The following is a 24,662-nucleotide window of genomic DNA, read 5'->3' as shown; positions in this document are numbered from 1 at the left end:
CGCCTTCGTCCCTTATGCTTGCCACTCCCAGGTCCACTGCAAAGATGATTGTCATTCTTACTACCATTACAACCGTTGCCTAATAATGGATAATGCCCTATATACACTACTTACTCCCCCCCCTCAAACACGGAGACGAGTTTAACACGGTTTGCACCCCTCCCTCTATACCGCAGCAACACGTATTTTTTTACCCCTTTCAGAACGCGCTCCTCGCGCCACAAAGCCGCCTCTAGACGCATGACCAATGAGCAGCGAGCTAAAACATATCGCAAATGTCAAAAATAATATAACGGGGTTAATATATATCGCGCACATGCGATATTTTTGTCACGAGGCGCAAAAAATAATTAAAAAGGGAATGCAACACGAGGTCACCCATCCTAGTACTACTCTCACCCAAGCACGCTTAACTTCGGAGTTCTGATGGGATCCGGTGCTTTAGTGCTGGTATGATCGCATCCGACATGTTAGCCCCGCCTTCGTCCCTTATGCTTGCCACTCCCAGGTCCACTGCAAAGATGATTGTCATTCTTACTACCATTACAACCGTTGCCTAATAATGGATAATGCCCTATATACACTACTTACTCCCCCCCCTCAAACACGGAGACGAGTTTACCACGGTTTGCACCCCTCCCTCTATACCGCAGCAACACGTATTTTTTTACCCCTTTCAGAACGCGCTCCTCGCGCCACAAAGCCGCCTCTAGACGCATGACCAATGAGCAGCGAGCTAAAACATATCGCAAATGTCAAAAATAATATAACGGGGTTAATATATATCGCGCACATGCGATATGTTTGTCACGAGGCGCAAAAAATAATTAAAAAGGGAATGCAACACGAGGTCACCCATCCTAGTACTACTCTCACCCAAGCACGCTTAACTTCGGAGTTCTGATGGGATCCGGTGCTTTAGTGCTGCTATGATCGCATCCCACATGTTACCCCCGCCTTCGTCCCTTATGCTTGCCACTCCCAGGTCCACTGCAAAGATGATTGTCATTCTTACTACCATTACAACCGTTGCCTAATAATGGATAATGCCCTATATATACTACTTACTCCCCCCCCCAAACACGGAGACGAGTTTACCACGGTTTCCACCCCTCCCTCTATACCGCAGCAACACGAATTTTTACCCCTTTCAGAACGCGCTCCTCGCGCCACAAAGCCGCCTCTGGACGCGTGACCAATGAGCTGCGAGCTAAAACATATCGCAAATGTCAAAAATAATATAATGGGGTTAATATATATCGCGCACATGCGATATGTTTGTCACGAGCCGCAAAAAATAATTAAAAAGGGAATGCAACACGAGGACTTCCCAGGAGGTCACCCATCCTAGTGCTACTCTCGCCGAAGCACGCTTAACTACGGAGTTCTGATGGGATCCGGTGCTTTAGTGCTGGTATGATCGCATCCGACATGTTACCCCCGCCTTCGTCCCTTATGCTTGCCACTCCCAGGTCCACTGCAAAGATGATTGTCATTCTTACTACCATTACAACCGTTGCCTAATAATGGATAATGCCCTATATATACTACTTACTCCCCCCCCCCTCAAACACGGAGACGAGTTTACCACGGTTTCCACCCCTCCCTCTATACCGCAGCAACACGTATTTTTTTACCCCTTTCAGAACGCGCTCCTCGCGCCACAAAGCCGCCTCTAGACGCGTGACCAATGAGCTGCGAGCTAAAACATATCGCAAATGTCAAAAATAATATAACGGGGTTAATATATATCGTGCACATGCGATATGTTTGTCACGAGGCGCAAAAAATAATTAAAAAGGGAATGCAACACGAGGACTTCCCAGGAGGTCACCCATCCTAGTACTACTCTCGCCCAAGCATGCTTAACTTCGGAGTTCTGATGGGATCCGGTGCTTTAGTGCTGGTATGATCGCATCCAACATGTTAGCCCCGCCTTCGTCCCTTATGCTTGCCACTCCCAGGTCCACTGCAAAGATGATTGTCATTCTTACTACCATTACAACCGTTGCCTAATAATGGATAATGCCCTATATACACTACTTACTCCCCCCCCCCCTCAAACACGGAGACGAGTTTAACACGGTTTGCACCCCTCCCTCTATACCGCAGCAACACGTATTTTTTTACCCCTTTCAGAACGCGCTCCTCGTGCCACAAAGCCGCCTCTAGACGCGTGACCAATGAGCAGCGAGCTAAAACATATCGCAAATGTCAAAAATAATATAACGGGGTTAATATATATCGCGCACATGCGATATTTTTGTCACGAGGCGCAAAAAATAATTAAAAAGGGAATGCAACACGAGGTCACCCATCCTAGTACTACTCTCACCCAAGCACGCTTAACTTCGGAGTTCTGATGGGATCCGGTGCTTTAGTGCTGGTATGATCGCATCCGACATGTTAGCCCCGCCTTCGTCCCTTATGCTTGCCACTCCCAGGTCCACTGCAAAGATGATTGTCATTCTTACTACCATTACAACCGTTGCCTAATAATGGATAATGCCCTATATACACTACTTACTCCCCCCCCCCTCAAACACGGAGACGAGTTTACCACGGTTTGCACCCCTCCCTCTATACCGCAGCAACACGTATTTTTTTACCCCTTTCAGAACGCGCTCCTCGCGCCACAAAGCCGCCTCTAGACGCATGACCAATGAGCAGCGAGCTAAAACATATCGCAAATGTCAAAAATAATATAACGGGGTTAATATATATCGCGCACATGCGATATGTTTGTCACGAGGCGCAAAAAATAATTAAAAAGGGAATGCAACACGAGGTCACCCATCCTAGTACTACTCTCACCCAAGCACGCTTAACTTCGGAGTTCTGATGGGATCCGGTGCTTTAGTGCTGCTATGATCGCATCCCACATGTTACCCCCGCCTTCGTCCCTTATGCTTGCCACTCCCAGGTCCACTGCAAAGATGATTGTCATTCTTACTACCATTACAACCGTTGCCTAATAATGGATAATGCCCTATATATACTACTTACTCCCCCCCCAAACACGGAGACGAGTTTACCACGGTTTCCACCCCTCCCTCTATACCGCAGCAACACGAATTTTTACCCCTTTCAGAACGCGCTCCTCGCGCCACAAAGCCGCCTCTGGACGCGTGACCAATGAGCTGCGAGCTAAAACATATCGCAAATGTCAAAAATAATATAATGGGGTTAATATATATCGCGCACATGCGATATGTTTGTCACGAGCCGCAAAAAATAATTAAAAAGGGAATGCAACACGAGGACTTCCCAGGAGGTCACCCATCCTAGTGCTACTCTCGCCGAAGCACGCTTAACTACGGAGTTCTGATGGGATCCGGTGCTTTAGTGCTGGTATGATCGCATCCGACATGTTACCCCCGCCTTCGTCCCTTATGCTTGCCACTCCCAGGTCCACTGCAAAGATGATTGTCATTCTTACTACCATTACAACCGTTGCCTAATAATGGATAATGCCCTATATATACTACTTACTCCCCCCCCCCCTCAAACACGGAGACGAGTTTACCACGGTTTCCACCCCTCCCTCTATACCGCAGCAACACGTATTTTTTTACCCCTTTCAGAACGCGCTCCTCGCGCCACAAAGCCGCCTCTAGACGCGTGACCAATGAGCAGCGAGCTAAAACATATCGCAAATGTCAAAAATAATATAACGGGGTTAATATATATCGTGCACATGCGATATGTTTGTCACGAGGCGCAAAAAATAATTAAAAAGGGAATGCAACACGAGGACTTCCCAGGAGGTCACCCATCCTAGTACTACTCTCGCCCAAGCATGCTTAACTTCGGAGTTCTGATGGGATCCGGTGCTTTAGTGCTGGTATGATCGCATCCAACATGTTAGCCCCGCCTTCGTCCCTTATGCTTGCCACTCCCAGGTCCACTGCAAAGATGATTGTCATTCTTACTACCATTACAACCGTTGCCTAATAATGGATAATGCCCTATATACACTACTTACTCCCCCCCCTCAAACACGGAGACGAGTTTAACACGGTTTGCACCCCTCCCTCTATACCGCAGCAACACGTATTTTTTTACCCCTTTCAGAACGCGCTCCTCGCGCCACAAAGCCGCCTCTAGACGCATGACCAATGAGCAGCGAGCTAAAACATATCGCAAATGTCAAAAATAATATAACGGGGTTAATATATATCGCGCACATGCGATATGTTTGTCGTTTAACACGGTTTGCACCCCTCCCTCTATACCGCAGCAACACGTATTTTTTTACCCCTTTCAGAACGCGCTCCTCGCGCCACAAAGCCGCCTCTAGACGCATGACCAATGAGCAGCGAGCTAAAACATATCGCAAATGTCAAAAATAATATAACGGGGTTAATATATATCGCGCACATGCGATATGTTTGTCACGAGCCGCAAAAAATAATTAAAAAGGGAATGCAACACGAGGACTTCCCAGGAGGTCACCCATCCTAGTACTACTCTCACCCAAGCACGCTTAACTTCGGAGTTCTGATGGGATCCGGTGCTTTAGTGCTGGTATGATCGCATCCGACATGTTACCCCCGCCTTCGTCCCTTATGCTTGCCACTCCCAGGTCCACTGCAAAGATGATTGTCATTCTTACTACCATTACAACCGTTGCCTAATAATGGATAATGCCCTATATATACTACTTACTCCCCCCCCCCTCAAACACGGAGACGAGTTTACCACGGTTTCCACCCCTCCCTCTATACCGCAGCAACACGTATTTTTTTACCCCTTTCAGAACGCGCTCCTCGCGCCACAAAGCCGCCTCTAGACGCGTGACCAATGAGCAGCGAGCTAAAACATATCGCAAATGTCAAAAATAATATAACGGGGTTAATATATATCGTGCACATGCGATATGTTTGTCACGAGGCGCAAAAAATAATTAAAAAGGGAATGCAACACGAGGACTTCCCAGGAGGTCACCCATCCTAGTACTACTCTCGCCCAAGCATGCTTAACTTCGGAGTTCTGATGGGATCCGGTGCTTTAGTGCTGGTATGATCGCATCCAACATGTTAGCCCCGCCTTCGTCCCTTATGCTTGCCACTCCCAGGTCCACTGCAAAGATGATTGTCATTCTTACTACCATTACAACCGTTGCCTAATAATGGATAATGCCCTATATACACTACTTACTCCCCCCCTCAAACACGGAGACGAGTTTACCACGGTTTCCACCCCTCCCTCTATACCGCAGCAACACGTATTTTTTTACCCCTTTCAGAACGCGCTCCTCGCGCCACAAAGCCGCCTCTAGACGCGTGACCAATGAGCAGCGAGCTAAAACATATCGCAAATGTCAAAAATAATATAACGGGGTTAATGTATATCGCGCACATGCGATATGTTTGTCACGAGGCGCAAAAAATAATTAAAAAGGGAATGCAACACGAGGTCACCCATCCTAGTACTACTCTCACCCAAGCACGCTTAACTTCGGAGTTCTGATGGGATCCGGTGCTTTAGTGCTGGTATGATCGCATCCGACATGTTACCCCCGCCTTCGTCCCTTATGCTTACCACTCCCAGGTCCACTGCAAAGATGATTGTCATTCTTACTACCATTACAACCGTTGCCTAATAATGGATAATGCCCTATATATACTACTTACTCCCCCCCCTCAAACACGGAGACGAGTTTACCACGGTTTCCACCCCTCCCTCTATACCGCAGCAACACGTATTTTTTTACCCCTTTCAGAACGCGCTCCTCGCGCCACAAAGCCGCCTCTAGACGCGTGCCAATGAACAGCGAGCTAAAACATATCGCAAATGTCAAAAATAATATAACGGGGTTAATATATATCGCGCACATGCGATATGTTTGTCACGAGGCGCAAAAAATAATTAAAAAGGGAATGCAACACGAGGACTTCCCAGGAGGTCACCCATCCTAGTACTACTCTCGCCCAAGCACGCTTAACTTCGGAGTTCTGATGGGATCCGGTGCTTTAGTGCTGGTATGATCGCATCCGACATTATACCCCCGCCTTCGTCCCTTATGCTTGCCACTCCCAGGTCCACTTCAAAGATGATTGTCATTCTTACTACCATTACAACCGTTGCCTAATAATGGATAATGCCCTATATATACTACTTACTCCCCCCCCTCAAACACGGAGACGAGTTTACCACGGTTTCCACCCCTCCCTCTATACCGCAGCAACACGTATTTTTCTACCCCTTTCAGAACGCGCTCCTCGCGCCACAAAGCCGCCTCTAGACGCGTGACCAATGAGCAGCGAGCTAAAACATATCGCAAATGTCAAAAATAATATAACGGGGTTAATATATATCGCGCACATGCGATATGTTTGTCACGACGCGCAAAAAATAATTAAAAAGGAATGCAACACGAGGACTTCCCAGGAGGTCACCCATCCTAGTACTACTCTCGCCCAAGCACGCTTAACTACGGAGTTCTGATGGGATCCGGTGCTTTAGTGCTGGTATGATCGCATCCTACATGTTAGCCCCGCCTTCGTCCCTTATGCTTGCCACTCCCAGGTCCACTGCAAAGATGATTGTCATTCTTACTACCATTACAACCGTTGCCTAATAATGGATAATGCCCTATATATACTACTTACTCCCCCCCTCAAACACGGAGACGAGTTTACCACGGTTTCCACCCCTCCCTCTATACCGCAGCAACACGTATTTTTTTTACCCCTTTCAGAACGCGCTCCTCGCGCCACAAAGCCGCCTCTAGACGCGTGACCAATGAGCAGCGAGCTAAAACATATCGCAAATGTCAAAAATAATATAACGGGGTTAATATATATCGCGCACATGCGATATGTTTGTCACGAGGCGCAAAAAATAATTAAAAAGGGAATGCAACACGAGGACTTCCCAGGAGGTCACCCATCCTAGTACTACTCTCGCCCAAGCATGCTTAACTTCGGAGTTCTGATGGGATCCGGTGCTTTAGTGCTGGTATGATCGCATCCAACATGTTACCCCCGCCTTCGTCCCTTATGCTTGCCACTCCCAGGTCCACTGCAAAGATGATTGTCAGTCTTACTACCATTACAACCGTTGCCTAATAATGGATAATGCCCTATATACACTACTTACTCCCCCCCCCCTCAAACACGGAGACGAGTTTACCACGGTTTGCACCCCTCCCTCTATACCGCAGCAACACGTATTTTTTTACCCCTTTCAGAACGTGCTCCTCGCGCCACAAAGCCGCCTCTAGACGCATGACCAATGAGCAGCGAGCTAAAACATATCGCAAATGTCAAAAATAATATAACGGGGTTAATATATATCGCGCACATGAGATATGTTTGTCACGAGGCGCAAAAAATAATTAAAAAGGGAATGCAACACGAGGTCACCCATCCTAGTACTACTCTCACCCAAGCACGCTTAACTTCGGAGTTCTGATGGGATCCGGTGCTTTAGTGCTGCTATGATCGCATCCCACATGTTACCCCCGCCTTCGTCCCTTATGCTTGCCTCTCCCAGGTCCACTGCAAAGATGATTGTCATTCTTACTACCATTACAACCGTTGCCTAATAATGGATAATGCCCTATATATACTACTTACTCCCCCCCCTCAAACACGGAGACGAGTTTACCACGGTTTCCACCCCTCCCTCTATACCGCAGCAACACGTATTTTTTACCCCTTTCAGAATGCGCTCCTCGCGCCACAAAGCCACCTCTAGACGCGTGACCAATGATCTGCGAGCTAAAACATATCGCAAATGTCAAAAATAATATAATGGGGTTAATATATATCGCGCACATGCGATATGTTTGTCACGAGCCGCAAAAAATTAATTAAAAAGGGAATGCAACACGAGGACTTCCCAGGAGGTCACCCATCCTAGTGCTACCCTCGCCCAAGCAGGCTTAACTACGGAGTTCTGATGGGATCCGGTGCTTTAGTGCTGGTATGATCGCATCCGACATGTTACCCCCGCCTTCGTCCCTTATGCTTGCCACTCCCAGGTCCACTACAAAGATGATTGTCATTCTTACTACCATTACAACCGTTGCCTAATAATGGATAATGCCCTATATATACTACTTACTCCCCCCCCTCAAACACGGAGACGAGTTTACCACGGTTTCCACCCCACCCTCTATACCGCAGCAACACGTATTTTTTTACCCCTTTCAGAACGCGCTCCTCGCGCCACAAAGCCGCCTCTAGACGCGTGGCAATGAACAGCGAGCTAAAACATATCGCAAATGTCAAAAATAATTTAACGGGGTTAATATATATCGCGCACATGCGATATGTTTGTCACGAGGCGCAAAAAATAATTAAAAAGGGAATGCAGCATGAGGACTTCCCAGGAGGTCACCCATCCTAGTACTACTCTCGCCCAAGCACGCTTAACTTCGGAGTTCTGATGGGATCCGGTGCTTTAGTGCTGGTATGATCGCATCCGACATATTACCCCTGCCTTCGTCCCTTATGCTTGCCACTCCCAGGTCCACTTCAAAGATGATTGTCATTCTTACTACCATTACAACCGTTGCCTAATAATGGATAATGCCCTATATATACTACTTACTCCCCCCCCCCTCAAACACGGAGACGAGTTTACCACGGTTTCCACCCCTCCCTCTATACCGCAGCAACACGTATTTTTTTACCCCTTTCAGAACGCGCTCCTCGCGCCACAAAGCCGCCTCTAGACGCGTGACCAATGAGCAGCGAGCTAAAACATATCGCAAATGTCAAAAATAATATAACGGGGTTAATGTATATCGCGCACATGCGATATGTTTGTCACGAGGCGCAAAAAATAATTAAAAAGGGAATGCAACAGGAGGATTTTCCAGGAGGTCACCCATCCTAGTACTACTCTCACCCAAGCACGCTTAACTGAGGAGTTCTGATGGGATCCGGTGCTTTAGTGCTGCTATGATCGCATCCGACATGTTACCCCCGCCTTCGTCCCTTATGCTTGCCACTCCCAGGTCCACTGCAAAGATGATTGTCATTCTTACTACCATTACAACCGTTGCCTAATAATGGATAATGCCCTATATATACTACTTACTCCCCCCCCTCAAACATGGAGACGAGTTTACCACGGTTTCCACCCCTCCCTCTATACCGCAGCAACACGTATTTTTTTACCCCTTTCAGAACGCGCTCCTCGCGCCACAAAGCCGCCTCTAGACGCGTGACCAATGAGCAGCGAGCTAAAACATATCGCAAATGTCAAAAATAATATAACGGGGTTAATATATATCGCGCACATGCGATATGTTTGTCACGAGGCGCAAAAAATAATTAAAAAGGGAATGCAACACGAGGACTTCCCAGGAGGTCACCCATCCTAGTACTACTCTCGCCCAAGCATGCTTAACTTCGGAGTTCTGATGGGATCCGGTGCTTTAGTGCTGGTATGATCGCATCCAACATGTTAGCCCCGTCTTCGTCCCTTATGCTTGCCACTCCCAGGTCCACTGCAAAGATGATTGTCATTCTTACTACCATTACAACCGTTGCCTAATAATGGATAATGCCCTATATACACTACTTACTCCCCCCCCCTCAAACACGGAGACGAGTTTACCACGGTTTGCACCCCTCCCTCTATACCGCAGCAACACGTATTTTTTTACCCCTTTCAGAACGCGCTCCTCGCGCCACAAAGCCGCCTCTAGACGCATGACCAATGAGCAGCGAGCTAAAACATATCGCAAATGTCAAAAATAATATAACGGGGTTAATATATATCGAGCACATGCGATATGTTTGTCACGAGGCGCAAAAAATAATTAAAAAGGGAATGCAACACGAGGTCACCCATCCTAGTACTACTCTCACCCAAGCACGCTTAACTTCGGAGTTCTGATGGGATCCGGTGCTTTAGTGCTGCTATGATCGCATCCAACATGTTACCCCCGCCTTCGTCCCCTATGCTTGCCACTCCCAAGTCCACTGCAAAGATGATTGTCATTCTTACTACCATTACAACCGTTGCCTAATAATGGATAATGCCCTATATATACTACTTACTCCCCCCCCCCTCAAACACGGAGACGAGTTTACCACGGTTTCCACCCCTCCCTCTATACCGCAGCAACACGTATTTTTTACCCCTTTCAGAACGCGCTCCTCGCGCCACAAAGCCGCCTCTAGACGCGTGACCAATGAGCTGTGAGCTAAAACATATCGCAAATGTCAAAAATAATATAATGGGGTTAATATATATCGCGCACATGCGATATGTTTGTCACGAGGCGCAAAAAATAATTAAAAAGGGAATGCAACACGAGGACTTCCCAGGAGGTCACCCATCCTAGTACTACTCTCACCCAAGCACGCTTAACTTCGGAGTTCTGATGGGATCCGGTGCTTTAGTGCTGGTATGATCGCATCCGACATGTTACCCCCGCCTTCGTCCCTTATGCTTGCCACTCCCAGGTCCACTGCAAAGATGATTGTCATTCTTACTACCATTACAACCGTTGCCTAATAATGGATAATGCCCTATATATACTACTTACTCCCCCCCCCTCAAACACGGAGACGAGTTTACCACGGTTTCCACCCCTCCCTCTATACCGCAGCAACACGTATTTTTTTACCCCTTTCAGAACGCGCTCCTCGCGCCACAAAGCCGCCTCTAGACGCATGACCAATGAGCAGCGAGCTAAAACATATCGCAAATGTCAAAAATAATATAACGGGGTTAATATATATCGCGCACATGCGATATGTTTGTCACGAGGCGCAAAAAATAATTAAAAAGGGAATGCAACACGAGGACTTCCCAGGAGGTCACCCATCCTAGTACTACTCTCGCCCAAGCATGCTTAACTTCGGAGTTCTGATGGGATCCGGTGCTTTAGTGCTGGTATGATCGCATCCAACATGTTAGCCCCGCCTTCGTCCCTTATGCTTGCCACTCCCAGGTCCACTGCAAAGATGATTGTCAGTCTTACTACCATTACAACCGTTGCCTAATAATGGATAATGCCCTATATACACTACTTACTCCCCCCCCTCAAACACGGAGACGAGTTTACCACGGTTTGCACCCCTCCCTCTATACCGCAGCAACACGTATTTTTTTACCCCTTTCAGAACGCGCTCCTCGCGCCACAAAGCCGCCTCTAGACGCATGACCAATGAGCAGCGAGCTAAAACATATCGCAAATGTCAAAAATAATATAACGGGGTTAATATATATCGCGCACATGCGATATGTTTGTCACGAGGCGCAAAAAATAATTAAAAAGGGAATGCAACACGAGGTCACCCATCCTAGTACTACTCTCACCCAAGCACGCTTAACTTCGGAGTTCTGATGGGATCCGGTGCTTTAGTGCTGCTATGATCGCATCCCACATGTTACCCTCGCCTTCGTCCCTTATGCTTGCCACTCCCAGGTCCACTGCAAAGATGATTGTCATTCTTACTACCATTACAACCGTTGCCTAATAATGGATAATGCCCTATATATACTACTTACTCCCCCCCCCCTCAAACACGGAGACGAGTTTACCACGGTTTCCACCCCTCCCTCTATACCGCAGCAACACGTATTTTTTACCCCTTTCAGAACGCGCTCCTCGCGCCACAAAGCCGCCTCTAGACGCGTGACCAATGAGCTGCGAGCTAAAACATCTCGCAAATGTCAAAAATAATATAATGGGGTTAATATATATCGCGCACATGCGATATTTTTGTCACGAGCCGCAAAAAATAATTAAAAAGGGAATGCAACACGAGGACTTCCCAGGAGGTCACCCATCCTAGTGCTACTCTCGCCCAAGCACGCTTAACTACGGAGTTCTGATGGGATCCGGTGCTTTAGTGCTGGTATGATCGCATCCGACATGTTACCCCCGCCTTCGTCCCTTATGCTTGCCACTCCCAGGTCCACTGCAAAGATGATTGTCATTCTTACTACCATTACAACCGTTGCCTAATAATGGATAATGCCCTATATATACTACTTACTCCCCCCCCTCAAACACGGAGACGAGTTTACCACGGTTTCCACCCCTCCCTCTATACCGCAGCAACACGTATTTTTTTACCCCTTTCAGAACGCGCTCCTCGCGCCACAAAGCCGCCTCTAGACGCATGACCAATGAGCAGCGAGCTAAAACATATCGCAAATGTCAAAAATAATATAACGGGGTTAATATATATCGCGCACATGCGATATGTTTGTCACGAGGCGCAAAAAATAATTAAAAAGGGAATGCAACACGAGGACTTCCCAGGAGGTCACCCATCCTAGTACTACTCTCGCCCAAGCATGCTTAACTTCGGAGTTCTGATGGGATCCGGTGCTTTAGTGCTGGTATGATCGCATCCAACATGTTAGCCCCGCCTTCGTCCCTTATGCTTGCCACTCCCAGGTCCACTGCAAAGATGATTGTCAGTCTTACTACCATTACAACCGTTGCCTAATAATGGATAATGCCCTATATACACTACTTACTCCCCCCCCCTCAAACACGGAGACGAGTTTACCACGGTTTGCACCCCTCCCTCTATACCGCAGCAACACGTATTTTTTTACCCCTTTCAGAACGCGCTCCTCGCGCCACAAAGCCGCCTCTAGACGCATGACCAATGAGCAGCGAGCTAAAACATATCGCAAATGTCAAAAATAATATAACGGGGTTAATATATATCGCGCACATGCGATATGTTTGTCACGAGGCGCAAAAAATAATTAAAAAGGGAATGCAACACGAGGTCACCCATCCTAGTACTACTCTCACCCAAGCACGCTTAACTTCGGAGTTCTGATGGGATCCGGTGCTTTAGTGCTGCTATGATCGCATCCCACATGTTACCCTCGCCTTCGTCCCTTATGCTTGCCACTCCCAGGTCCACTGCAAAGATGATTGTCATTCTTACTACCATTACAACCGTTGCCTAATAATGGATAATGCCCTATATATACTACTTACTCCCCCCCCTCAAACACGGAGACGAGTTTACCACGGTTTCCACCCCTCCCTCTATACCGCAGCAACACGTATTTTTTTACCCCTTTCAGAACGCGCTCCTCGCGCCACAAAGCCGCCTCTAGACGCGTGACCAATGAGCAGCGAGCTAAAACATATCGCAAATGTCAAAAATAATATAACGGGGTTAATATATATCGCGCACATGCGATATGTTTGTCACGAGGCGCAAAAAATAATTAAAAAAGGAATGCAACACGAGGACTTCCCCAAGCACGCTTAACTTCAGAGTTCTGATGGGATCCGGTGCTTTAGTGCTGCTATGATCGCATCCGACATTTTACCCCCGCCTTCGTCCCTTATGCTTGCCACTCCCAGGTCCACTTCAAACATGATTGTCATTCTTACTACCATTACAACCGTTGCCTAATAATGGATAATGCCCTATATATACTACTTACTCCCCCCCCCCTCAAACACGGAGACGAGTTTACCACGGTTTCCACCCCTCCCTCTATACCGCAGCAACACGTATTTTTTGACCCCTTTCAGAACGCGCTCCTCGCGCCACAAAGCCGCCTCTAGACGCGTGACCAATGAGCAGCGAGCTAAAACATATCGCAAATGTCAAAAATAATATAACGGGGTTAATGTATATCGCGCACATGCGATATGTTTGTCACGAGGCGCAAAAAATAATTAAAAAGGGAATGCAACAGGAGGATTTTCCAGGAGGTCACCCATCCTAGTACTACTCTCACCCAAGCACGCTTAACTGAGGAGTTCTGATGGGATCCGGTGCTTTAGTGCTGCTATGATCGCATCCGACATGTTACCCCCGCCTTCGTCCCTTATGCTTGCCACTCCCAGGTCCACTGCAAAGATGATTGTCATTCTTACTACCATTACAACCGTTGCCTAATAATGGATAATGCCCTATATATACTACTTACTCCCCCCCCTCAAACATGGAGACGAGTTTACCACGGTTTCCACCCCTCCCTCTATACCGCAGCAACACGTATTTTTTTACCCCTTTCAGAACGCGCTCCTCGCGCCACAAAGCCGCCTCTAGACGCGTGACCAATGAGCAGCGAGCTAAAACATATCGCAAATGTCAAAAATAATATAACGGGGTTAATATATATCGCGCACATGCGATATGTTTGTCACGAGGCGCAAAAAATAATTAAAAAGGGAATGCAACACGAGGACTTCCCAGGAGGTCACCCATCCTAGTACTACTCTCGCCCAAGCATGCTTAACTTCGGAGTTCTGATGGGATCCGGTGCTTTAGTGCTGGTATGATCGCATCCAACATGTTAGCCCCGTCTTCGTCCCTTATGCTTGCCACTCCCAGGTCCACTGCAAAGATGATTGTCATTCTTACTACCATTACAACCGTTGCCTAATAATGGATAATGCCCTATATACACTACTTACTCCCCCCCCCCTCAAACACGGAGACGAGTTTACCACGGTTTGCACCCCTCCCTCTATACCGCAGCAACACGTATTTTTTTACCCCTTTCAGAACGCGCTCCTCGCGCCACAAAGCCGCCTCTAGACGCATGACCAATGAGCAGCGAGCTAAAACATATCGCAAATGTCAAAAATAATATAACGGGGTTAATATATATCGCGCACATGCGATATGTTTGTCACGAGGCGCAAAAAATAATTAAAAAGGGAATGCAACACGAGGTCACCCATCCTAGTACTACTCTCACCCAAGCACGCTTAACTTCGGAGTTCTGATGGGATCCGGTGCTTTAGTGCTGCTATGATCGCATCCCACATGTTACCCCCGCCTTCGTCCCTTATGCTTGCCACTCCCAGGTCCACCGCAAAGATGATTGTCATTCTTACTACCATTACAACCGTTGCCTAATAATGGATAATGCCCTATATATACTACTTACACCCCCCCCCAAACACGGAGACGAGTTTACCACGGTTTCCACCCCTCCCTCTATACCGCAGCAACACGTATTTTTACCCCTTTCAGAACGCGCTCCTCGCGCCACAAAGCCGCCTCTGGACGCGTGACCAATGAGCTGCGAGCTAAAACATATCGCAAATTTCAAAAATAATATAATGGGGTTAATATATATCGCGCACATGCGATATGTTTGTCACGAGCCGCAAAAAATAATTAAAAAGGGAATGCAACACGAGGACTTCCCAGGAGGTCACCCATCCTAGTGCTACTCTCGCCCAAGCACGCTTAACTACGGAGTTCTGATGGGATCCGGTGCTTTAGTGCTGGTATGATCGCATCCGACATGTTACCCCCGCCTTCGTCCCTTATGCTTGCCACTCCCAGGTCCACTGCAAAGATGATTGTCATTCTTACTACCATTACAACCGTTGCCTAATAATGGATAATGCCCTATATATACTACTTACTCCCCCCCCTCAAACACGGAGACGAGTTTACCACGGTTTCCACCCCTCCCTCTATACCGCAGCAACACGTATTTTTTTACCCCTTTCAGAACGCGCTCCTCGCGCCACAAAGCCGCCTCTAGACGCGTGACCAATGAGCAGCGAGCTAAAACATATCGCAAATGTCAAAAATAATATAACGGGGTTAATATATATCGTGCACATGCGATATGTTTGTCACGAGGCGCAAAAAATAATTAAAAAGGGAATGCAACACGAGGACTTCCCAGGAGGTCACCCATCCTAGTACTACTCTCGCCCAAGCATGCTTAACTTCGGAGTTCTGATGGGATCCGGTGCTTTAGTGCTGGTATGATCGCATCCAACATGTTAGCCCCGTCTTCGTCCCTTATGCTTGCCACTCCCAGGTCCACTGCAAAGATGATTGTCATTCTTACTACCATTACAACCGTTGCCTAATAATGGATAATGCCCTATATACACTACTTACTCCCCCCCCCTCAAACACGGAGACGAGTTTACCACGGTTTGCACCCCTCCCTCTATACCGCAGCAACACGTATTTTTTACCCCTTTCAGAACGCGCTCCTCGCGCCACAAAGCCGCCTCTAGACGCATGACCAATGAGCAGCGAGCTAAAACATATCGCAAATGTCAAAAATAATATAACGGGGTTAATATATATCGCGCACATGCGATATGTTTGTCACGAGGCGCAAAAAATAATTAAAAAGGGAATGCAACACGAGGTCACCCATCCTAGTACTACTCTCACCCAAGCACGCTTAACTTCGGAGTTCTGATGGGATCCGATGCTTTAGTGCTGCTATGATCGCATCCCACATGTTACCCCCGCCTTCGTCCCTTATGCTTGCCACTCCCAGGTCCACCGCAAAGATGATTGTCATTCTTACTACCATTACAACCGTTGCCTAATAATGGATAATGCCCTATATATACTACTTACTCCCCCCCCAAACACGGAGACGAGTTTACCACGGTTTCCACCCCTCCCTCTATACCGCAGCAACACGTATTTTTACCCCTTTCAGAACGCGCTCCTCGCGCCACAAAGCCGCCTCTGGACGCGTGACCAATGAGCTGCGAGCTAAAACATATCGCAAATGTCAAAAATAATATAATGGGGTTAATATATATCGCGCACATGCGATATGTTTGTCACGAGCCGCAAAAAATAATTAAAAAGGGAATGCAACACGAGGACTTCCCAGGAGGTCACCCATCCTAGTGCTACTCTCGCCCAAGCACGCTTAACTACGGAGTTCTGATGGGATCCGGTGCTTTAGTGCTGGTATGATCGCATCCGACATGTTACCCCCGCCTTCGTCCCTTATGCTTGCCACTCCCAGGTCCACTGCAAAGATGATTGTCATTCTTACTACCATTACAACCGTTGCCTAATAATGGATAATGCCCTATATATACTACTTACTCCCCCCCCTCAAACACGGAGACGAGTTTACCACGGTTTCCACCCCTCCCTCTATACCGCAGCAACACGTATTTTTTTACCCCTTTCAGAACGCGCTCCTCGCGCCACAAAGCCGCCTCTAGACGCGTGACCAATGAGCAGCGAGCTAAAACATATCGCAAATGTCAAAAATAATATAACGGGGTTAATATATATCGTGCACATGCGATATGTTTGTCACGAGGCGCAAAAAATAATTAAAAAGGGAATGCAACACGAGGACTTCCCAGGAGGTCACCCATCCTAGTACTACTCTCGCCCAAGCATGCTTAACTTCGGAGTTCTGATGGGATCCGGTGCTTTAGTGCTGGTATGATCGCATCCAACATGTTAGCCCCGCCTTCGTCCCTTATGCTTGCCACTCCCAGGTCCACTGCAAAGATGATTGTCATTCTTACTACCATTACAACCGTTGCCTAATAATGGATAATGCCCTATATACACTACTTACTCCCCCCCCTCAAACACGGAGACGAGTTTAACACGGTTTGCACCCCTCCCTCTATACCGCAGCAACACGTATTTTTTTACCCCTTTCAGAACGCGCTCCTCGCGCCACAAAGCCGCCTCTAGACGCATGACCAATGAGCAGCGAGCTAAAACATATCGCAAATGTCAAAAATAATATAACGGGGTTAATATATATCGCGCACATGCGATATTTTTGTCACGAGGCGCAAAAAATAATTAAAAAGGGAATGCAACACGAGGTCACCCATCCTAGTACTACTCTCACCCAAGCACGCTTAACTTCGGAGTTCTGATGGGATCCGGTGCTTTAGTGCTGCTATGATCGCATCCCACATGTTACCCCCGCCTTCGTCCCTTATGCTTGCCACTCCCAGGTCCACTGCAAAGATGATTGTCATTCTTACTACCATTACAACCGTTGCCTAATAATGGATAATGCCCTATATATACTACTTACTCCCCCCCCCAAACACGGAGACGAGTTTACCACGGTTTCCACCCCTCCCTCCATACCGCAGCAACACGTATTTTTACCCCTTTCAGAACGCGCTCCTCGCGCCACAAAGCCGCCTCTGGACGCGTGACCAATGAGCTGCGAGCTAAAACATATCGCAAATGTCAAAAATAATATAATGGGGTTAATATATATCGCGCACATGCGATATGTTTGTCACGAGGCGCAAAAAATAATTAAAAAGGGAATGCAACACGAGGACTTCCCAGGAGGTCACCCATCCTAGTACTACTCTCGCCCAAGCATGCTTAACTTCGGAGTTCTGATGGGATACGGTGCTTTAGTGCTGGTATGATCGCATCCGACATGTTAGCCCCGCCTTCGTCCCTTATGCTTGCCACTCCCAGGTCCACTGCAAAGATGATTGTCATTCTTACTACCATTACAACCGTTGCCTAATAATGGATAATGCCCTATATACACTACTTACTCCCCCCCCCCCCTCAAACACGGAGACGAGTTTACCACGGTTTGCACCCCTCCCTCTATACCGCAGCAACACGTATTTTTTTACCCCTTTCAGAACGCGCTCCTCGCGCCACAAAGCCGCCTCTAGACGCATGACCAATGAGCAGCGAGCTAAAACATATCGCAAATGTCAAAAATAATATAACGGGGTTAATATATATCGCGCACATGCGATATGTTTGTCACGAGGCGCAAAAAATAATTAAAAAGGGAATGCAACACGAGGTCACCCATCCTAGTACTACTCTCACCCAAGCACGCTTAACTTCGGAGTTCTGATGGGATCCGGTGCTTTAGTGCTGCTATGATCGCATCCCACATGTTACCCCCGCCTTCGTCCCTTATGCTTGCCACTCCCAGGTCCACTGCAAAGATGATTGTCATTCTTACTACCATTACAACCGTTGCCTAATAATGGATAATGCCCTATATATACTACTTACTCCCCCCCCCCAAACACGGAGACGAGTTTACCACGGTTTCCACCCCTCCCTCTATACCGCAGCAACACGTATTTTTACCCCTTTCAGAACGCGCTCCTCGCGCCACAAAGCCGCCTCTGGACGCGTGACCAATGAGCTGCGAGCTAAAACATATCGCAAATGTCAAAAATAATATAATGGGGTTAATATATATCGCGCACATGCGATATGTTTGTCACGAGCCGCAAAAAATAATTAAAAAGGGAATGCAACACGAGGACTTCCCAGGAGGTCACCCATCCTAGTGCTACTCTCGCCCACGCACGCTTAACTACGGAGTTCTGATGGGATCCGGTGCTTTAGTGCTGGTATGATCGCATCCGACATGTTACCCCCGCCTTCGTCCCTTATGCTTGCCACTCCCAGGTCCACTGCAAAGATGATTGTCATTCTTACTACCATTACAACCGTTGCCTAATAATGGATAATGCCCTATATATACTACTTACTCCCCCCCCCCCTCAAACACGGAGACGAGTTTACCACGGTTTCCACCCCTCCCTCTATACCGCAGCAACACGTATTTTTTTACCCCTTTCAGAACGCGCTCCTCGTGCCACAAAGCCGCCTCTAGACGCGTGACCAACGAGCAGCGAGCTAAAACATATCGCAAATGTCAAAAATAATATAACGGGGTTAATATATATCGTGCACATGCGATATGTTTGTCACGAGGCGCAAAAAATAATTAAAAAGGGAATGCAACACGAGGACTTCCCAGGAGGTCACCCATCCTAGTACTACTCTCGCCCAAGCATGCTTAACTTCGGAGTTCTGATGGGATCCGGTGCTTTAGTGCTGGTATGATCGCATCCAACATGTTAGCCCCGCCTTCGTCCCTTATGCTTGCCACTCCCAGGTCCACTGCAAAGATGATTGTCATTCTTACTACCATTACAACCGTTGCCTAATAATGGATAATGCCCTATATACACTACTTACTCCCCCCCCTCAAACACGGAGACGAGTTTAACACGGTTTGCACCCCTCCCTCTATACCGCAGCAACACGTATTTTTTTACCCCTTTCAGAACGCGCTCCTCGCGCCACAAAGCCGCCTCTAGACGCATGACCAATGAGCAGCGAGCTAAAACATATCGCAAATGTCAAAAATAATATAACGGGGTTAATATATATCGCGCACATGCGATATGTTTGTCACGAGGCGCAAAAAATAATTAAAAAGGGAATGCAACACGAGGTCACCCATCCTAGTACTACTCTCACCCAAGCACGCTTAACTTCGGAGTTCTGATGGGATCCGGTGCTTTAGTGCTGCTATGATCGCATCCCACATGTTACCCCCGCCTTCGTCCCTTATGCTTGCCACTCCCAGGTCCACTGCAAAGATTATTGTCATTCTTACTACCATTACAACCGTTGCCTAATAATGGATAATGCCCTATATATACTACTTACTCCCCCCCCCAAACACGGAGACGAGTTTACCACGGTTTCCACCCCTCCCTCTATACCGCAGCAACACGTATTTTTACCCCTTTCAGAACGCGCTCCTCGCGCCACAAAGCCGCCTCTGGACGCGTGACCAATGAGCTGCGAGCTAAAACATATCGCAAATGTCAAAAATAATATAATGGGGTTAATATATATCGCGCACATGCGATATGTTTGTCACGAGCCGCAAAAAATAATTAAAAAGGGAATGCAACACGAGGACTTCCCAGGAGGTCACCCATCCTAGTGCTACTCTCGCCCAAGCACGCTTAACTACGGAGTTCTGATGGGATCCGGTGCTTTAGTGCTGGTATGATCGCATCCGACATGTTACCCCCGCCTTCGTCCCTTATGCTTGCCACTCCCAGGTCCACTGCAAAGATGATTGTCATTCTTACTACCATTACAACCGTTGCCTAATAATGGATAATGCCCTATATATACTACTTACTCCCCCCCCCCTCAAACACGGAGACGAGTTTACCACGGTTTCCACCCCTCCCTCTATACCGCAGCAACACGTATTTTTTTACCCCTTTCAGAACGCGCTCCTCGCGCCACAAAGCCGCCTCTAGACGCGTGACCAATGAGCAGCGAGCTAAAACATATCGCGAATGTCAAAAATAATATAACGGGGTTAATATATATCGTGCACATGCGATATGTTTGTCACGAGGCGCAAAAAATAATTAAAAAGGGAATGCAACACGAGGACTTCCCAGGAGGTCACCCATCCTAGTACTACTCTCGCCCAAGCATGCTTAACTTCGGAGTTCTGATGGGATCCGGTGCTTTAGTGCTGGTATGATCGCATCCAACATGTTACCCCCGCCTTCGTCCCTTATGCTTGCCACTCCCAGGTCCACTGCAAAGATGATTGTCATTCTTACTACCATTACAACCGTTGCCTAATAATGGATAATGCCCTATATACACTACTTACTCCCCCCCCTCAAACAAGGAGACGAGTTTAACACGGTTTGCACCCCTCCCTCTATACCGCAGCAACACGTATTTTTTTACCCCTTTCAGAACGCGCTCCTCGCGCCACAAAGCCGCCTCTAGACGCATGACCAATGAGCAGCGAGCTAAAACATATCGCAAATGTCAAAAATAATATAACGGGGTTAATATATATCGCGCACATGCGATATGTTTGTCACGAGGCGCAAAAAATAATTAAAAAGGGAATGCAACACGAGGTCACCCATCCTAGTACTACTCTCACCCAAGCACGCTTAACTTCGGAGTTCTGATGGGATCCGGTGCTTTAGTGCTGCTATGATCGCATCCCACATGTTACCCCCGCCTTCGTCCCTTATGCTTGCCACTCCCAGGTCCACTTCAAAGATGATTGTCATTCTTACAACCATTACAACCGTTGCCTAATGATGGATAATGCCCTATATATACTACTTACTCCCCCCCTCAAACACGGAGACGAGTTTACCACGGTTTCCACCCCTCCCTCTATACCGCAGCAACACGTATTTTTTACCCCTTTCAGAACGCGCTCCTCGCGCCACAAAGCCGCCTCTAGACGCGTGACCAATGAGCAGCGAGCTAAAACATATCGCAAATGTCAAAAATAATATAACGGGGTTAATATATATCGCGCACATGCGATATGTTTGTCACGAGGCGCAAAAAATAATTAAAAAGGGAATGCAACACGAGGACTTCCCAGGAGGTCACCCATCCTAGTACTACTCTCGCCCAAACATGCTTAACTTCGGAGTTCTGATGGGATCCGGTGCTTTAGTGCTGGTATGATCGCATCCAACATGTTACCCCCGCCTTCGTCCCTTATGCTTGCCACTCCCAGGTCCACTGCAAAGATGATTGTCATTCTTACTACCATTACAACCGTTGCCTAATAATGGATAATGCCCTATATACACTACTTTCTCCCCCCCCTCAAACACGGAGACGAGTTTACCACGGTTTGCACCCCTCCCTCTATACCGCAGCAACACGTATTTTTTTACCCCTTTCAGAACGAGCTCCTCGCGCCACAAAGCCGCCTCTAGACGCATGACCAATGAGGAGCGAGCTAAAACATATCGCAAATGTCAAAAATAATATAACGGGGTTAATATATATCGCGCACATGCGATATGTTTGTCACGAGCCGCAAAAAATAATTAAAAAGGGAATGCAACACGAGGTCACCCATCCTAGTACTACTCTCACCCAAGCACGCTTATCTTCGGAGTTCTGATGGGATCCGGTGCTTTAGTGCTGCTATGATCGCATCCCACATGTTACCCCCGCCTTCGTCCCTTATGCTTGCCACTCCCAGGTCCACTGCAAAGATGATTGTCATTCTTACTACCATTACAACCGTTGCCTAATAATGGATAATGCCCTATATATACTACTTACTCCCCCCCTCAAACACGGAGACGAGTTTACCACGGTTTCCACCCCTCCCTCTATACTGCAGCAACACGTATTTTTTACCCCTTTCAGAACGCGCTCCTCGCGCCACAAAGCCGCCTCTAGACGCGTGACCAATGAGCTGCGAGCTAAAACATATCGCAAATGTCAAAAATAATATAATGGGGTTAATATATATCGCGCACATGCGATATGTTTGTCACGAGCCGCAAAAAATAATTAAAAAGGGAATGCAACACGAGGACTTCCCAGGAGGTCACCCATCCTAGTGCTACTCTCGCCCAAGCACGCTTAACTACGGAGTTCTGATGGGATCCGGTGCTTTAGTGCTGGTATGATCGCATCCGACATGTTACCCCCGCCTTCGTCCCTTATGCTTGCCACTCCCAGGTCCACTGCAAAGATGATTGTCATTCTTACTACCATTACAACCGTTGCCTAATAATGGATAATGCCCTATATATACTACTTACTCCCCCCCCTCAAACACGGAGACGAGTTTACCACGGTTTCCACCCCTCCCTCTATACCGCAGCAACACGTATTTTTTTACCCCTTTCAGAACGCGCTCCTCGCGCCACAAAGCCGCCTCTAGACGCGTGACCAATGAGCAGCGAGCTAAAACATATCGCAAATGTCAAAAATAATATAACGGGGTTAATATATATCGCGCACATGCGATATGTTTGTCACGAGGCGCAAAAAATAATTAAAAAGGGAATGCAACACGAGGACTTCCGAGGAGGTCACCCATCCTAGTACTACTCTCGCCCAAGCATGCTTAACTTCGGAGTTCTGATGGGATCCGGTGCTTTAGTGCTGGTATGATCGCATCCAACATGTTAGCCCCGCCTTCGTCCCTTATGCTTGCCACTCCCAGGTCCACTGCAAAGATGATTGTCATTCTTACTACCATTACAACCGTTGCCTAATAATGGATAATGCCCTATATACACTACTTACTCCCCCCCCTCAAACACGGAGACGAGTTTACCACGGTTTGCACCTCTCCCACTATACCGCAGCAACACGTATTTTTTTACCCCTTTCAGAACGCGCTCCTCGCGCCACAAAGCCGCCTCTAGACGCATGACCAATGAGCAGCGAGCTAAAACATATCGCAAATGTCAAAAATAATATAACGGGGTTAATATATATCGCGCACATGCGATATGTTTGTCACGAGCCGCAAAAAATAATTAAAAAGGGAATGCAACACGAGGACTTCCCAGGAGGTCACCCATCCTAGTACTACTCTCGCCCAAGCACGCTTAACTTCGGAGTTCTGATGGGATCCGGTGCTTTAGTGCTGGTATGATCACATCCGACATGTTAGCCCCGCCTTCGTCCCTTATGCTTGCCACTCCCAGGTCCACTGCAAAGATGATTGTCATTCTTACTACCATTACAACAGTTGCCTAATAATGGATAATGCCCTATATACACTACTTACTCCCCCCCCCTCAAACACGGAGACGAGTTTACCATGGTTTGCACCCCTCCCTCTATACCGCAGCAACACGTATTTTTTTACCCCTTTCAGAACGCGCTCCTCGCGCCACAAAGCCGCCTCTAGACGCATGACCAATGAGCAGCGAGCTAAAACAAATCGCAAATGTCAAAAATAATATAACGGGGTTAATATGTATCGCGCACATGCGATATGTTTGTCATGAGGCGCAAAAAATAATTAAAAAGGGAATGCAACACGAGGTCACCCATCCTAGTACTACTCTCGCCCAAGCACCCATAACTTCGGAGTTCTGATGGGATCCGGTGCTTTAGTGCTGCTATGATCGCATCCCACATGTTACCCCCGCCTTCGTCCCTTATGCTTGCCACTCCCAGGTCCACTGCAAAGATGATTGTCATTCTTACTACCATTACAACCGTTGCCTAATGATGGATAATGCCCTATATATACTACTTACTCCCCCCCCCTCAAACACGGAGACGAGTTTACCACGGTTTCCACCCCTCCCTCTATACCGCAGCAACACGTATTTTTTACCCCTTCCAGAACGCGCTCCTCGC

The 24,662-nt window shown here is 47.6% G+C and overlaps 32 non-coding genes and 17 pseudogenes across 32 annotated transcripts; all 49 read right to left on the bottom strand.

The window, feature by feature from the left end:
- Nucleotides 1-358: 358 nt before the first annotated feature.
- On the bottom strand, nt 359-464 carry LOC141024558 (5S ribosomal RNA; annotated as a pseudogene).
- Nucleotides 465-835: 371 nt separating this feature from the next.
- LOC141024593 (5S ribosomal RNA) lies at nt 836-941 on the bottom strand (annotated as a pseudogene).
- A 368-nt stretch (nt 942-1,309) lies between these two features.
- LOC141024285 (5S ribosomal RNA) lies at nt 1,310-1,428 on the bottom strand. Its single transcript, XR_012185882.1, has one exon. It is a non-coding gene; the product is annotated as a 5S ribosomal RNA (ribosomal RNA).
- A 373-nt stretch (nt 1,429-1,801) lies between these two features.
- Nucleotides 1,802-1,920, bottom strand: LOC141025033 (5S ribosomal RNA). Its single transcript, XR_012186530.1, has one exon. It is a non-coding gene; the product is annotated as a 5S ribosomal RNA (ribosomal RNA).
- A 374-nt stretch (nt 1,921-2,294) lies between these two features.
- Nucleotides 2,295-2,400, bottom strand: LOC141024557 (5S ribosomal RNA; annotated as a pseudogene).
- Nucleotides 2,401-2,773: 373 nt separating this feature from the next.
- LOC141024592 (5S ribosomal RNA) lies at nt 2,774-2,879 on the bottom strand (annotated as a pseudogene).
- A 367-nt stretch (nt 2,880-3,246) lies between these two features.
- LOC141024284 (5S ribosomal RNA) lies at nt 3,247-3,365 on the bottom strand. Its single transcript, XR_012185881.1, has one exon. It is a non-coding gene; the product is annotated as a 5S ribosomal RNA (ribosomal RNA).
- A 374-nt stretch (nt 3,366-3,739) lies between these two features.
- LOC141025032 (5S ribosomal RNA) lies at nt 3,740-3,858 on the bottom strand. Its single transcript, XR_012186529.1, has one exon. It is a non-coding gene; the product is annotated as a 5S ribosomal RNA (ribosomal RNA).
- Nucleotides 3,859-4,422: 564 nt separating this feature from the next.
- LOC141024966 (5S ribosomal RNA) lies at nt 4,423-4,541 on the bottom strand. Its single transcript, XR_012186464.1, has one exon. It is a non-coding gene; the product is annotated as a 5S ribosomal RNA (ribosomal RNA).
- A 373-nt stretch (nt 4,542-4,914) lies between these two features.
- LOC141025031 (5S ribosomal RNA) lies at nt 4,915-5,033 on the bottom strand. The gene has a single exon (XR_012186528.1). It is a non-coding gene; the product is annotated as a 5S ribosomal RNA (ribosomal RNA).
- A 370-nt stretch (nt 5,034-5,403) lies between these two features.
- Nucleotides 5,404-5,509, bottom strand: LOC141024556 (5S ribosomal RNA; annotated as a pseudogene).
- A 370-nt stretch (nt 5,510-5,879) lies between these two features.
- Nucleotides 5,880-5,998, bottom strand: LOC141025225 (5S ribosomal RNA). Its single transcript, XR_012186723.1, has one exon. It is a non-coding gene; the product is annotated as a 5S ribosomal RNA (ribosomal RNA).
- Nucleotides 5,999-6,368: 370 nt separating this feature from the next.
- LOC141024420 (5S ribosomal RNA) lies at nt 6,369-6,487 on the bottom strand. Its single transcript, XR_012186016.1, has one exon. It is a non-coding gene; the product is annotated as a 5S ribosomal RNA (ribosomal RNA).
- A 371-nt stretch (nt 6,488-6,858) lies between these two features.
- Nucleotides 6,859-6,977, bottom strand: LOC141025030 (5S ribosomal RNA). Its single transcript, XR_012186527.1, has one exon. It is a non-coding gene; the product is annotated as a 5S ribosomal RNA (ribosomal RNA).
- A 373-nt stretch (nt 6,978-7,350) lies between these two features.
- LOC141024591 (5S ribosomal RNA) lies at nt 7,351-7,456 on the bottom strand (annotated as a pseudogene).
- A 371-nt stretch (nt 7,457-7,827) lies between these two features.
- LOC141024162 (5S ribosomal RNA) lies at nt 7,828-7,946 on the bottom strand. Its single transcript, XR_012185759.1, has one exon. It is a non-coding gene; the product is annotated as a 5S ribosomal RNA (ribosomal RNA).
- Nucleotides 7,947-8,316: 370 nt separating this feature from the next.
- Nucleotides 8,317-8,435, bottom strand: LOC141023805 (5S ribosomal RNA). Its single transcript, XR_012185403.1, has one exon. It is a non-coding gene; the product is annotated as a 5S ribosomal RNA (ribosomal RNA).
- A 373-nt stretch (nt 8,436-8,808) lies between these two features.
- LOC141024522 (5S ribosomal RNA) lies at nt 8,809-8,927 on the bottom strand. The gene has a single exon (XR_012186120.1). It is a non-coding gene; the product is annotated as a 5S ribosomal RNA (ribosomal RNA).
- A 371-nt stretch (nt 8,928-9,298) lies between these two features.
- Nucleotides 9,299-9,417, bottom strand: LOC141025029 (5S ribosomal RNA). Its single transcript, XR_012186526.1, has one exon. It is a non-coding gene; the product is annotated as a 5S ribosomal RNA (ribosomal RNA).
- A 372-nt stretch (nt 9,418-9,789) lies between these two features.
- Nucleotides 9,790-9,895, bottom strand: LOC141024590 (5S ribosomal RNA; annotated as a pseudogene).
- Nucleotides 9,896-10,267: 372 nt separating this feature from the next.
- LOC141024965 (5S ribosomal RNA) lies at nt 10,268-10,386 on the bottom strand. Its single transcript, XR_012186463.1, has one exon. It is a non-coding gene; the product is annotated as a 5S ribosomal RNA (ribosomal RNA).
- Nucleotides 10,387-10,758: 372 nt separating this feature from the next.
- LOC141025027 (5S ribosomal RNA) lies at nt 10,759-10,877 on the bottom strand. The gene has a single exon (XR_012186524.1). It is a non-coding gene; the product is annotated as a 5S ribosomal RNA (ribosomal RNA).
- Nucleotides 10,878-11,248: 371 nt separating this feature from the next.
- Nucleotides 11,249-11,354, bottom strand: LOC141024589 (5S ribosomal RNA; annotated as a pseudogene).
- A 372-nt stretch (nt 11,355-11,726) lies between these two features.
- LOC141023749 (5S ribosomal RNA) lies at nt 11,727-11,845 on the bottom strand. Its single transcript, XR_012185347.1, has one exon. It is a non-coding gene; the product is annotated as a 5S ribosomal RNA (ribosomal RNA).
- A 371-nt stretch (nt 11,846-12,216) lies between these two features.
- On the bottom strand, nt 12,217-12,335 carry LOC141025026 (5S ribosomal RNA). The gene has a single exon (XR_012186523.1). It is a non-coding gene; the product is annotated as a 5S ribosomal RNA (ribosomal RNA).
- Nucleotides 12,336-12,707: 372 nt separating this feature from the next.
- On the bottom strand, nt 12,708-12,813 carry LOC141024588 (5S ribosomal RNA; annotated as a pseudogene).
- Nucleotides 12,814-13,644: 831 nt separating this feature from the next.
- LOC141024521 (5S ribosomal RNA) lies at nt 13,645-13,763 on the bottom strand. Its single transcript, XR_012186119.1, has one exon. It is a non-coding gene; the product is annotated as a 5S ribosomal RNA (ribosomal RNA).
- A 371-nt stretch (nt 13,764-14,134) lies between these two features.
- Nucleotides 14,135-14,253, bottom strand: LOC141025025 (5S ribosomal RNA). The gene has a single exon (XR_012186522.1). It is a non-coding gene; the product is annotated as a 5S ribosomal RNA (ribosomal RNA).
- A 373-nt stretch (nt 14,254-14,626) lies between these two features.
- LOC141024586 (5S ribosomal RNA) lies at nt 14,627-14,732 on the bottom strand (annotated as a pseudogene).
- A 368-nt stretch (nt 14,733-15,100) lies between these two features.
- Nucleotides 15,101-15,219, bottom strand: LOC141023748 (5S ribosomal RNA). The gene has a single exon (XR_012185346.1). It is a non-coding gene; the product is annotated as a 5S ribosomal RNA (ribosomal RNA).
- A 371-nt stretch (nt 15,220-15,590) lies between these two features.
- Nucleotides 15,591-15,709, bottom strand: LOC141025024 (5S ribosomal RNA). Its single transcript, XR_012186521.1, has one exon. It is a non-coding gene; the product is annotated as a 5S ribosomal RNA (ribosomal RNA).
- A 371-nt stretch (nt 15,710-16,080) lies between these two features.
- LOC141024642 (5S ribosomal RNA) lies at nt 16,081-16,186 on the bottom strand (annotated as a pseudogene).
- A 367-nt stretch (nt 16,187-16,553) lies between these two features.
- On the bottom strand, nt 16,554-16,672 carry LOC141023747 (5S ribosomal RNA). Its single transcript, XR_012185345.1, has one exon. It is a non-coding gene; the product is annotated as a 5S ribosomal RNA (ribosomal RNA).
- Nucleotides 16,673-17,043: 371 nt separating this feature from the next.
- Nucleotides 17,044-17,162, bottom strand: LOC141025023 (5S ribosomal RNA). The gene has a single exon (XR_012186520.1). It is a non-coding gene; the product is annotated as a 5S ribosomal RNA (ribosomal RNA).
- A 371-nt stretch (nt 17,163-17,533) lies between these two features.
- LOC141024585 (5S ribosomal RNA) lies at nt 17,534-17,639 on the bottom strand (annotated as a pseudogene).
- A 368-nt stretch (nt 17,640-18,007) lies between these two features.
- LOC141024011 (5S ribosomal RNA) lies at nt 18,008-18,126 on the bottom strand. Its single transcript, XR_012185609.1, has one exon. It is a non-coding gene; the product is annotated as a 5S ribosomal RNA (ribosomal RNA).
- A 375-nt stretch (nt 18,127-18,501) lies between these two features.
- On the bottom strand, nt 18,502-18,607 carry LOC141024584 (5S ribosomal RNA; annotated as a pseudogene).
- Nucleotides 18,608-18,976: 369 nt separating this feature from the next.
- LOC141024012 (5S ribosomal RNA) lies at nt 18,977-19,095 on the bottom strand. Its single transcript, XR_012185610.1, has one exon. It is a non-coding gene; the product is annotated as a 5S ribosomal RNA (ribosomal RNA).
- A 374-nt stretch (nt 19,096-19,469) lies between these two features.
- On the bottom strand, nt 19,470-19,588 carry LOC141025022 (5S ribosomal RNA). The gene has a single exon (XR_012186519.1). It is a non-coding gene; the product is annotated as a 5S ribosomal RNA (ribosomal RNA).
- A 371-nt stretch (nt 19,589-19,959) lies between these two features.
- Nucleotides 19,960-20,065, bottom strand: LOC141024583 (5S ribosomal RNA; annotated as a pseudogene).
- A 368-nt stretch (nt 20,066-20,433) lies between these two features.
- Nucleotides 20,434-20,552, bottom strand: LOC141023745 (5S ribosomal RNA). The gene has a single exon (XR_012185343.1). It is a non-coding gene; the product is annotated as a 5S ribosomal RNA (ribosomal RNA).
- A 373-nt stretch (nt 20,553-20,925) lies between these two features.
- LOC141025021 (5S ribosomal RNA) lies at nt 20,926-21,044 on the bottom strand. Its single transcript, XR_012186518.1, has one exon. It is a non-coding gene; the product is annotated as a 5S ribosomal RNA (ribosomal RNA).
- A 371-nt stretch (nt 21,045-21,415) lies between these two features.
- On the bottom strand, nt 21,416-21,521 carry LOC141024582 (5S ribosomal RNA; annotated as a pseudogene).
- Nucleotides 21,522-21,890: 369 nt separating this feature from the next.
- LOC141023620 (5S ribosomal RNA) lies at nt 21,891-22,009 on the bottom strand. The gene has a single exon (XR_012185220.1). It is a non-coding gene; the product is annotated as a 5S ribosomal RNA (ribosomal RNA).
- Nucleotides 22,010-22,380: 371 nt separating this feature from the next.
- LOC141024638 (5S ribosomal RNA) lies at nt 22,381-22,486 on the bottom strand (annotated as a pseudogene).
- A 369-nt stretch (nt 22,487-22,855) lies between these two features.
- On the bottom strand, nt 22,856-22,974 carry LOC141023744 (5S ribosomal RNA). The gene has a single exon (XR_012185342.1). It is a non-coding gene; the product is annotated as a 5S ribosomal RNA (ribosomal RNA).
- A 371-nt stretch (nt 22,975-23,345) lies between these two features.
- Nucleotides 23,346-23,464, bottom strand: LOC141023670 (5S ribosomal RNA). The gene has a single exon (XR_012185269.1). It is a non-coding gene; the product is annotated as a 5S ribosomal RNA (ribosomal RNA).
- A 371-nt stretch (nt 23,465-23,835) lies between these two features.
- On the bottom strand, nt 23,836-23,954 carry LOC141024239 (5S ribosomal RNA). The gene has a single exon (XR_012185837.1). It is a non-coding gene; the product is annotated as a 5S ribosomal RNA (ribosomal RNA).
- A 372-nt stretch (nt 23,955-24,326) lies between these two features.
- Nucleotides 24,327-24,432, bottom strand: LOC141024635 (5S ribosomal RNA; annotated as a pseudogene).
- Between the last annotated feature and the right edge of the window lie 230 nt (nt 24,433-24,662).

The sequence above is a fragment of the Aegilops tauschii genome, chromosome 5 (genome assembly GCF_002575655.3).
Source record: "Aegilops tauschii subsp. strangulata cultivar AL8/78 chromosome 5, Aet v6.0, whole genome shotgun sequence".
Taxonomy (NCBI): domain Eukaryota; kingdom Viridiplantae; phylum Streptophyta; class Magnoliopsida; order Poales; family Poaceae; genus Aegilops; species Aegilops tauschii.
The sequence above is the reverse complement of the archived record's forward strand: the minus strand, read 5'-3'. Positions and strand labels throughout refer to the sequence as shown.